We start from the raw sequence: 12,698 nt of genomic DNA, 5'->3' as shown, positions 1-12,698 counted from the left end.
TTTTAAATCTCTATGATGGGAATTAAACTTGCAGCCTTGCATTTCAGATGTGAGAACACTTAAGAACTGTCACTTTACAATTTAACATCAATGTGCTTTCCCTCACCACACTTTAATTATGGAGCAAAGACTTTTGCAGCGTTCATTGTGGGAGGAAGAAAGTGGTAAGCAGCAAGCCTGGGGATAAGGGAAGAAAATGAAAAGACTAGATTTGACAATTTTTAAAAAACTTTTGAGAACCATTGTTGGTCGGGCCATTGAGTAAGGAAGAGTCAAGTTGCAGCTTTACAAAGGTTTCTTGGGTTAGGCTGCACTTAGAGGATTGCATTCTATTCTGGTTGTTGCACTTCAGGATGGTGTGGAGGTTTTGAGGAGAGTACAGAAGAAGTTTACCAAGATGCTGCCTGGTTTAGGGGGTATGAGCTATAAGGAGAGGCTAGAAAAACTCAGATTGTTTTCTCTGAAGCAGCAGATACTGAGGGAAGACTTGGTACAAGTCTGCAGAAATATGAGATACAGAGATAGAGTTGATAGTCAGAATCTTTTTCCCAGAGTTGAAACTAAAGATGAGAGGAGGAATGTTCAAAGGATTCGTGAGGGGTAAGTTTATTACACAGAGAGTGGTAGGAGACTGGAATGTACTGTCAAGAATAATGGTGAAGGCAGATATGATAGGCATGTTTAAGGGGTTTTGAGATAAGCACATAAATAAGCAAGGAATGGGGGGGTCATGGATCAAGGACAGGCAGAAGGGATTAGTTTATCTTGGCACCATGTTCAGCACAACATCATGGGCTGAAGGGCCTGTTATTGTGTTGCACTGTCCTATGTTCTATATTCTAATGCAGAGGAAAGAGGGGAAAATAAGCAGAGGGAAGCCAGCAGAGAGTTCCAGGGTGCAGATTCATTAATCAGAGGAACATGTGTAGTATAGAATTGCTATATTGATCTCTCGTCCATTCTTACTTCAGAAAAATAAAGTTTGATTATCTTGATTTACTAATTCATAATGAGACGCCAAAACTGATAACATGGACCTGAAACCACTGTGATATCGATATAAATAGACTGACAGACCTGTTATCTGCACTCCGATTAATGAATTTACTTCACTATTCAAACAACCTTATCAACCTTGTAATTTTAAATGGCTCAATGGTTATGTTAAAATGGTGGACAAAGAAAGCTGCCATGGACATGTTGCTAGCAACTGAATAATGAAGCTAAGCACCTTACATGGAATGATAACTTATTCATACCACAGAAACAGGTCATTTGGATTTATACCAATGTTCATTCTCGAAATGAACTTCCCCCCACTCTACTTCATCTTCATCTGACCCTATAAACATATCAATTTATTAACTTTTCCCTCATTTGCTTTTTTTCTATCTATCCATGTTATTTACGTCCACAATTCTCCGTGGGAGGCAGTCCATATTCTAATCACTCCCTGACTAAAGAAATTTTACATGAATCTATGTATTTCTATTGGTTTTATTCAGACCTATTGTACATTTATGGCCTTTAGTTTTGGACTCCCTATAAGTGAAGAAAGAAATAATTGCATTTCCATCATGCCTTTCATGAAGTATACTTGAAACATAGTCAGTGTGGTAATGAGGAAGACAGAGCATAGAAAATACAATAGTGCAGCACAGTACAGGCCATTTGGCCCACAATGTTGTGCCAAACTTTGACCCTAAACCTAAGGTCTATCTAACCTCCACCCCTACCTTATACTATCATCCAATATGCCTGTCTAGTAGCCACTTAAATGCTCCTAATGAGGCTGACTCCACTATCCTCTCTGGCAATGCATTCCATGCCCCTACCACTCTTTGAGTAAAAAACCTACCTCTGACTTCTTCCCTTTAACTACCGCCACTCACTTTAAAATTATGCCCCCTTGTAATTCCTACCTCCACCCTAGGAAAACATCTCCGGCTGTCAATTCTATCTACACCTCTGATCATTTTGTACACCTCTACCAAGTCACCTCTCATCCTTCGTCATTCTGAAGATAAAAGCCCCAGCTGTCTCAACTTTTCCTTGTAAGACCTTCTCTCCATTCCAGGCAACATCCTGGTAAATCTCCTCTGCACCTTTTCCAATGCTTCCACATCTTTCCTGTAACGACAACGCTTCCACATCTTTCACCAATTCACCCAAGCACATGAAGGAAAATCATAAATATGCAGTTTTTAAAAATGGCTTTTAGATTCCATTAGCTGTTAGCTTTTAATCTGAAACAATGTTTGTTTAACTGAGATGTTGGATTGTCAGCAGATACAAAAATTATCAATACCTTTGAGTTCTTTGCGAATAGATGTTTCTCCGATTTGCTTTTTGGCTGGGAATTGTCTTCTGAGAAGCTGGAAATACAGGGATAGAGACAGAAAAGTTTCCAGTTCTGCTGTTAAAAATCTGTCATTTTTTTCCTTGCTCTTTCTAAAGCCTATTGCCTGAAATACAGCTCATTTGTTATTCTGAAGTCTGGTTTCATTTATTTTCCAAAAGGGGTCACCTAGAGGCCATTTCTTTTATACCAATGAATTTTCAAAGAAGCCAATTTAACCAGCTTTCCTTCAGTTAAAGAAAGACAAAGTATAAAAGTATAAAGTATAAAAGTATAAAGTACTAAAGTATAAAAAATAGACACAGATTAGAAATGACAGACATGTCGAAAAAGTAAACGTTAAAAATAATATCCATCTTTGGCTTGTCTGCCATGAATAAATTGGAAAACATTGTGGCTGTTAAAATGACTAATTGTTTGGAAATTCTTGTTTCTGCAATTAGCATAAAAGAGTTTGTCCAAATTCCTTCACCAATGGCTTTGCTGATTTGGCTTATGTTTATCAATCAGAGAGGGAGACTTTATTTCTTTTTATCTACACATTCAGGCATGTCTGGTGAAAGTTCACAATCGTTCACAACACAGCTTAGCTCACAATGGAACTAAAGCTCCAAGCTGGCACACTGCCGTGCCTACCACTCCAGCACAAAGGCACCAGGGGTTGCAGTTGGTGTTTAATGCCTTTATTATCAATTCCTTGATGAGCAAAATACAACCAGATCATTTGCTTGGAACTGCCTTTATTTCACCTCATATTCTGTTCACACACTGAGGCACTACACACAGGAGATGGCAATCAGCTCTTACTATTTCTATAGGCACTTCTCCCTTCGAATTGTTGGTGTCTGCAGTTCCTTGATACATTTCGGGTGTGCCACTCCATGCTTCCTTTCAAAACTCAGTATATCCTCACATAGCTGTTCCAGACAGCCACTGAACTTACCAGCAAAAAGATACTGAGAAAATATGCCTTTCCTTTAAAAGAAAACACCTTGCTCGTAAAGCTCAACAGACCGTCAAGGATGTTGTGAAAAAAGAAAGGTTTCAGAAAAGATTTACAAGGATGTTGCCAGGGCTGGAGGGTTTGAACTACAGGGAGAGGCTGAATAAACTGGGGTTATTTGCCTGGTGTGTTGGATCCTGAGGTCTAAAAAATCATGAGGGGCATGGAAAGGGTAAATAGGCAAGGCATTTTCCATAGGGTGGGGGAGTCCAAAACAAGACAGCATTGATTTAAGGTGAAAGGGAAAAGATATAAAAGGGACCTAAGAGGCAACTTTTTCACACAGAGGGTGGTGCGTGTATAGAATGAGCTGCCAGAGGAGGTGGCAGGTGCTCGTATGACTGCAACATTTAAAAGGCATTTGGATGGGCAAATGAATAGGAAGGGTTTAGAGGGATATGGGCCAAATACCAGCAAATGGGACTAGATTTATAAAGGATATCTGGTCAGCATGGACGAGTTGAACTGAAGGGTCTGTTTCTGGCCTATATAACTCTATGACTCTACAACTGTGACTTTCAATAATTTGTGATTATGATTTACAGTTATGACAATGTTCATGAGGAGCAACTCAGTAACAACGTTGCAAGATTATTTCAAGTTTTTAAAGCCCCTATACACCAGGAATTACATCCAACAGTTTCCCTTCTATCAGTGTTTGTCCCTTCTGTCCTTACCAGAGTTGGCATCAGAATTTTCAAAGGTTCCAGTGTGAAGTGGTCAGTGGGCAGATTAAACTGGGTCAATGTCATTTCCAAATCAGTGAGTAAATTTATACTACCCCTTTGTACATAACAAAACCAAGGATGTGTTTTTCCATTGGGAAATAAATAAAAATGAATAATCACTTCTCATAGTGCTCACATTCAGAACTCAAAGATCACAACACATGATTGTTGGAAGGACCGTTATCTGACCACGGTTGTAAACAAAACAAAGAGTTGTAACTAAACTACGGCATATTACATCTTAGAAGTTCAAAAGCTGTTTCTTAGATCTCTTCAAAGTGTGGTAACATATTTCTATATTCATACAAACATCATAACAATCCTATACAACATCAGATCTCACATTCAGGTCTGAAGTCCAGTTTATTAGATTACCTTGCTTCATAGATTGTTACCAAGGAATCTACAATGCGTGGCCCAGGTGCTAGCACTGCCGCCTCATAGTGTCAAGTACCTGGGTTTGATTCCAACCTCGGGAGAAGGGCGGTATGGAGGGTCAGTGGTTCGCACTGCTGCCTCACGGCACCAGGAACCTGGATTTGATTCTATTCTCGGGCGACTGTCTGTGTAGAGTTTGCACATTCTCCTTGTGTCTGTGCGGGTTTCCTCCCAACATTGCACGGGCGAGGTGGATAAGCCATGAGAAATGCAGGGTTACAGGGATTGGGTTGGGGGCATGGGTGTGGCTGTGATGCTCTTCAGAGGGTCAAAGTGGTGTGCACTTAATGGGCTGAATGGCCTGCTTCCGCACTGTATGGATTCTGTGACTCCCCCACCCAAAAACTGTAACAATTAAATTCTGACCTGTCAATCCTGTTAAAGAGCATAGAAATGGCTTTGAAGTCATTTCAAGCTGGCTGTAATTGGTATACTCAACTTTGAGGTATCTAAAATTCCAAAGGGATTGTGGGGGAAAAGAAATTACCATGATAGAGCAAGCAGTCTAAAATTCTCAGTCTTGTTAAGTCCTATATTGTCCCATTTTTCCCTTCCTCTCACCCACTACTCCCCAACTCCATCTTGATCCATACAGTAATTTCCCCCAACTCTACAAACCTCATTGTTCCTAAATTCTGGCCTATTGTTCATCCCTGATTACCAATCCTCCATCACTGGAGGCAGAGTCTTCAGCTGCCTGGGGATCCCCTCCTCCCTCCACTTTCTATCCCTCCTTGACACTCCCTAAAACTTAACACATAAAACAAGCTGATAACACAGTGTGGAGCTGGAGGAACACAGCAGGACGGGCAGCAGCAGAGAAGCAGGAAAGCTGACATTTTGGGTCGGGACCCTTCTTCAGAAAAAAGAGATAACACAATGTGGAGCCGGAGGAACACAGCAGGCCAGGCAGCATCAGAGGAGCCCCAACCTGAAAAGTCCGCTTTCCTGGTCCTCTGATGGTTCCTGGCCCGCTGTGTTCATCCAGTTCTACACTTTGCTGTCTCTGACTCTAGCATCAGCAGTTCTTACTATCTCATGGAACAAGCTCCTGTTACATGGCTTGGGGTCAGAATTATGTCGCTAATACTGCTTTCAAAAGCCTTAGGATGCTTCACTGCATTAAAGTTACTTTTGGATATTCAATTTGTTGACAAAATTCCTCTACTGTTATTTGGATTGTTTCTTTTAATCAATAGTTTTCACAAAATACTTGTTTTGAATTCCAGCGTACCACAGAACCTGGTTTAAACAGAGTCAGAGCAATGTCAGCAGACTGAAGAACAGTTTTCAATGAATTCTAATTGGCAGTCTACACATACTACATCTTCAGTGACCCCAAGTAGAGCACCTAATGCGTTTGTAGTTGCCTGGTCACAGAGGAACTCTGCTGGAGTTTTGTTACAGATTCTGCAGGTGACTGGATTAAATTTTAAACTTTCCATCCTTGTTCTCAAATCTTCCTGTGCCCTCGCTCCTCCCTATCTATCAGTGCCACAATTAACTGAAGTATCGTTGCTCTAATTCTGGTCTCTTGAGAATCTCTCATTTCAAGCTAATGAACATGTCTGCAATTGCCTAGGGCCTCAAACTCTAGATTTTTCTGCTCAGACTCTCTATCACACTTTAAAACACTCCTTAAAACTTAAGTTTTGGCATCAGGGCTGATATCGATTTCCGACCTGGTGTCATGTTTTGATTTATAATGTTCCTGTGAACCACCTTGGCACATTTCATTGCAATGAAGTCTCTACACATATTGGTTGCTGTTGTTTTGTCTTTTTTAGGGCTGCCTGTCAGGCTTGGAGGCTCCCATGGACCACTGATCACGTGACATCCTGACGCTTGGTCATGCGTTATCTTCATGATCGAGACAGCATAAACACAGGGAAGATGGTCCTGACTTCTAGGGAGTCCAGAACCAGGGGGTCACAGCCTAATGGTATGGGGTAGGCCACTTACGATTGAGGTGAGGGGAAATTATTCTCACCGAGGTAATGGTGAACCTGAGGAATTCTCTGTCACAGAAAGTGGTTGAAGCCAAAACATTGAATGTTTTCAAGAAGGAGGTAGATATAGTTCTTAGTGCTGAAGGGGTCAAAGGGTATGGGGGGGAAATGGGAACAGTGTACTGAGTTGAACAGTCAGCTATTGTATGGCAGAATCAGCTCGAATGGGTAAATACCCTCATCATGTTTTTATTTTCTACATTTCAAATGTTATTTGCTTTTGCTTGACTTAAGTTGGGTCATCCGGAGGTCAGCACTCTTGAGTGAGCCAGAAGCTGAGTAGTTCTGAGACCCAGGAGCTGGGCAGACAAGGAGGGCAATCCAAGGCTGAGAAAGGGGGCCTACTTTTGGATGGGTTCACAGTGCTATGACTGGAGGGAAAAGCATACTTTGATTCCACCAGCAACAAATTTCAACTTGCTGAAATATAACTGTTAGTAATAATGGTAACTTTTATCTCCCCTTTGCAATCCTCAAAGATGCAATATCTCATTGATAATTTTGCGAAGAACCAGTGCCCTAACATCTTACATGTAACTGTAGCAATCCAAAAGCCTGCTGCTCTTCAATGTTAAGACACTGACTGCACTTAAAAGTGCCTCGGTAGCTGGTAAGCCATTTGAGACATCTAGTGGTCATGCAAGCTTTTTGCTTTATCTCTGACTACAGCCTCTGCTCTACCCTGAGTGTGTTTGGGTCATTTTTTCTTGGACAGGCTCAACGTATCTCCCTGTCTGCTAGAATACGGTCAGCACAGACTGACTTGTACCAAACTGAGTGATTGTGTGAAGAGCATTTAACTTCTCCAGAACGCATTGCTCGGCATCAAGATATTTAGTCCTTTGGTAATACAATTTTGAGGAAAAGTATATGTTGTCCAAGTTTTCCATCTTGCTCTCATCAGGACATTTATCAAGGATGCCAATCCAAAGGGCACACTAACATTTATACTGTGTGATGAGATAATGCTGAAGGTTTGACAAGTAGAGTCATGGTGACAGAGAATGAGACCATAAGACCATAAGACATAGGAGTGGAAGTAAGGCTATTCAGCCCATCAAGTCCACTCCACCATTTAAATCATGGCTGATGGGCATTTCAACACCACTTCCCTGCACTCTCCACGTAGCCCTTGATTCCTTCTGAGATCAAGAATTTGTCGATCTCTGCCTTGAAGGCATCCAACGTCCCGGCCTCCACTGCATTCCGTGGCAATGAATTCCACAAGCCCACCACTCTCTGGCTGAAGAAATGTCATCTCATTTCAGTTTTAAATTTACCCCCTCTAACTTTAAGGGTGTGCCCACAGGTCCTAGTCTCCCCGCCTAACGGAAACAACTTCCTAGCGTCCACCCCTTCTAAACCATACATTATCTTGTAAATTTCTATTAGATCCCCCCATAACCTTCCAAACTCTAATGAGTACAATCCCAGGATCCTTAGCCGTTCATCATACGTTAAACCTACCATTCCAGGGATCATCCGTGTGAATCTCCGCTGGACACACTCCAGGGCTAGTATGTCCTTCCTGAGGTGTGGGGCCTCTATTAATGCTGAATGAATGTTAATAGACAGGTTTTGTTTAAATTTTAGACCAAACATGTTGACTCTGATTGGTCAGAGTCATTTTGGAAAGACTATTTTACTCTTTAACTGCATTGAACTCGTCAGGTTTCACTCACACCTTTACAGGCTCCACCTCTCCCAGGCACTCAATTATTCCATTATACTCTTACCTAGCTATTCCATTTCCAAGTCATTTTCACTCTCTGCGACCCCATTCCCCAGACACTCTGTCTCTCTCTTTCTTGACTTTTTCTTCCTCAATACCACCTCCATACCATACCCATTCACCGACTATCTCATTCTTCAGTTTCTCTTTCTACCCAGTCCCCATTCCTTATCTTGCTCTTACCCTTCAATGATATTCTCCAGTTTCTCTCTCCCCTTGAACTTAACGTTGGCTCATTTTTGTCCTGGCTCTGTTCCCCAGTCTCTCGGCTTGAGCGCATTGCCCAGGATCATTCCTAACTCTCACCTTTATCCCCTCTTTCTCAGTCTTTCTTCTGGTTCTCATTCACTTGTCGCACCAGACTCCGTGGTGAAATCAGGAAGTACTATGTCTTACAAAGTGTCAGATAGATCTGGAACTCTTTTCTTCCCAAAAGATTTGTGTTTTATGAAGCAATCGAAGCTTGTAAGGCTCGGAGGATTTCCTTGCCAAAGGATATCACAGGATAGTAGCCGGAAAATGGGAAAATGCATTTAGGTCCAAGCCAGTGCAAATATAACATTTAGGATGGAGGAGCTCTGTTCTTATGAATCCAATGAATTAGGTGTTTCTTTTGGCCTTAAGGTAACATTTTGCAATGCAATATATGAGTAATCTTTAATTTTCTGGATCTTGATATACTGGGCTTCGGAAGTGTTGGCCACAACTTCAGCAAGAGGAAGGATATTCACATACTTGCAAATTTGAGCAAGAAAAATTATGAAGTGGGTTTGCCACTCTATATAACCATGAATTGAATAATGACAAAATTTGTCATCAATGGGAATGCGAAATGTTTGGAAGTGGCTTGTTAATTCATCTTTCCACTGACTGAACATGCTTCAGTGATGGAGTGAAGAGTGGGGCTCCGAGGGTAAGTAATCGAATACAAGGACAGAACTTAAATAATAATTGCACATTTTGCCTTGTGAGACAGCAATATTAAATTGAAAATATGGATTACATCAAAACCCATAGCTTTCAAATATGTGGTTGTTGTTGGGTTCATTAAATGTGGATTTTTTTTCTGGATTGTTTTGGACCAAAAGCAATGTGAATTATGGCTCAGTGGTTAGCACTGCAGCCTCACAGCACCAGGGACCCGGGTTCAATTCCGGCCTTGGGTGTCTCTCTGTGTGGAGTTTGCACATTCTCCCTGTGTCTGCGTGAGTTTCCTCCGGGTGCTCCGGTTTCCTCCCACAGTCCAAAGATGTGCAGGCTAGGTGGATTGGCCATGCTCAATTGCCCATAGTGTTCAGGGATGTGTAGGTTAGGCGGGTTGTAGGGGGATAGGTCTGGGTGGGATGCACCAGGATCGGTGTGACGTTGTTGGGCCGAAGGGCCTATTTCCACACAGTAGGGGTTCTATTAAAAACTCAATATCCTTCTTGTCTCACAAAGCCACTCTGTTTGATGTGAAGTGCATGAGCTGAAATGCATTGGAATGCTGACATTAAGCCCCTTCCATCACGAAATGACAGCGACAGTGGTTATCAAACCCTCAAACACAGTCTGCAGATTCTGAGCATCTTGATCTACACAGCAGTCCCACAGTGCTTGCAGAGTTAGGAGGAAAAGTTGTTGCTGACACTCCGGAAAACTCCTGCAAGTGGATGCAATTAGTGATCTACTACAATGTGGTGTAATTTCACTATGTGCTGATTGGCGCAATGAAAAATGGTTAGCGGATGAGGAAAGTAGCCAGAACACTTCGAAAAGGATTTTGGGAAAAGCAAGCTCAGAGAAGGCAAAGTGTATTTTTATAGCTGATTATCTGTAATCAGAAAAGAGTGGAGACTATTTTGAACGAAAGTTATACTCTTCAATTATTGAATTGAGAACATTGGATGTTGCTTTTCACTAATTGGATGATTCCATGACGCCAAAGCCCAAGTTGTGAGGTTGATATATGTGTAAATGTAAATTAAATATAAGAACAGATGTAGGCCAGTCAGCCCATTGAGTTTGCTCCATCGTTCAATGAGACCATCACTGATCTGATTATACTCAATTCTCCTTTCCCCACTTCCCTTGATTCCCCCTTTGCGGCACCATGGTTATTGGTTACTGCTGCTGCCTCACAGCAGTGACCTAGGTTCAATTTGGCCCTCGGGTAACTCTCTGGGTGGAGTTTGCACATTCTCCCCATGTCTGTGAGGGTTTTGTCCAGTTGTGTCCTCCAGTCCAAAGATGTGCAAGCGCGGGGGATTAGCCATGGTTGATGTGGGATTACAGGGATAGGGTAGGGGGTTGGGTCTGGATGGGATGCTCTTCACGGTGTCATTTTGGACTCAATGGGCTGAATGGCCTGCTCCCATGCTGTAGAGATCCTATGATTCTATGACGAATGATCTGTTTATCTCAGCTTTGAATGTATTTAATGACTTAGCCTCTACAGACCTCTGCATTAAAGAGTTCCTTAGATTCACTACCCTCTCAGAGTAGACACTCCTCCTCATCTCTGCCTTGGGTGATCCATTACTCTGAGATGTTGCCCTCTGGTCTTAGACTGTTCCACAAGGGAAATTTTGGCTCGTTGCATTGTTGCAGTTCTACCTTCAACCCCTAATCTCTTTGAGTGTACTTTCCCCAGTGGTCTCACTCTTCCTGTTAGTCACTATCCTCACTCTGTAGTTAGGTTGGAACTTTAGATCTTACTGGCACTGTATAATTTTTTGACTGATGTGAGAGCTCTTTCAAAGAGAAGTGCAGGCAGGGTAGCGTTTGTTATGTGCTGCATTGCTGAATGTAGATCAGGGGCCCCTTACTATTGCCCAGGCTAAGATCAGCTAAGTCTTTCATTACATTATGCTGACTGGAGTATGTGTGTTCTGAATCATGCAAATCATCTTGTGAAGGGTAAGAAAAATAGCATTTATGTGTGATTTAAACTCTTAGCATTGGGGTGGTCTCTGAATAAGGGACAAGCTGAGTCATCTCACAGAATATTAGCTCTGCAAGAATCGTTAATATTTCACTATCATCATCCACATTTAATGAACCCAACAACAACCACATATTTGAAAGCTATGGGTTTTGATGTAATCCATATTTTCAATTTTATATTGCTGTCTCACAAGGCAAAATGTGCAATTATTATTTAAGTTCTGTCCTTGTGGCTGACGACAGAGGACAGTTCACTCCAGCTGCCATGCATAGCTATTTGATGGATTAACCCTTGCTCTGCAATTAGCAATACTCTATACAGAGTCGGAACATTGCAGGTCCCAGTCCCACTTATGAGGCTAGGAATTAAATGGCCTCTCATAAATTAAAGCAATACTATTCTCCTAGTGCAGGTCTCTTGTGGAGCAATAGCAGTGTCCCTGTCTCTGAGCCAGCAGACTGGGTTCAATTTGCACTTGCTCCAGAGGTGCATCACAGCGTCTTTGAACAGCTTAGTGAGAAAACACCCACAATACCAGAAATACCATATTTCAGGTGATATCAAGCTGAGCTTGCAGATGAATACAAAATTCTCATTAACTATTTGAAGGGGAGCTATCCACCTCAGTCCTGGCTAATGATTATCTTGCAAGCAATGAATATATTAGCTTACCATGATCACACAGCTGTTTGCAAGAACTTGCACAAAATAGCTTACAAACTTGCAAATGACATTTATTCCAACAGCTCTGAAGCTCTTCATTGACTCTTGATGCCTTGAAAGGCAATTTCTATGTGTGCACTCTCTATTTATATTCATTTAGCTCCTAGCTGGAGCCAGCTCTGAAATGGTCATACCGGATGAGATAATAGCTCTGACCAGGTGCTGTGGTAAAAAGAGTCATGTTAGAAAAGGGAAATCACAGGCTGAGGGGGAGATTATACTCTGATGCTGGCATATGAAGTATCACATTCCATCTAAAATTCACAAGCTGAGGAGACATCCAACAGAATTGAAGGGAACCAGTAAAAAGCCAGAAAGGAGATGAGAAGGATTCGGTTAGATCAAGGAGCTGCTGTAATTTGGAATGCACTGCTTTGGCGGGAATTAAAAACAGATTCAATTGTATCTTTCAGAGCCAAATCGATGAAACTATAGAAGAGAAGAACACTTATAGGAATATGGGGAGACAGTAGTGTATGATGCCAACTTGATATGTCACCAGACACAAGACGTTAACTCTGATTTGTTTCTTCACAGATGCTGCCAGGCCTGCTGAGCTTTTCCAGCAATTTCTGTTTTTGTTCTTGATAGCTCAGAGAGCTGGTGTGGGCGCAATGGGTTGAATGGCCTCCAGCAATACCAGTGAATGATTCTATCCTCATCCCTGCCAATATGCCAATGTGTGGAGATTGACAAGATCAAATGCCTCTGATTTTTCTTGGGGGTCACTGAGATTTTTCCTATTTTTGATTAAAGCCCTCAGTCCGGTCAGTTAGTTTT

Source organism: Stegostoma tigrinum, chromosome 14 (assembly GCF_030684315.1).
Source record: "Stegostoma tigrinum isolate sSteTig4 chromosome 14, sSteTig4.hap1, whole genome shotgun sequence".
Taxonomy (NCBI): domain Eukaryota; kingdom Metazoa; phylum Chordata; class Chondrichthyes; order Orectolobiformes; family Stegostomatidae; genus Stegostoma; species Stegostoma tigrinum.
This window is presented reverse-complemented; position numbering follows the sequence as displayed.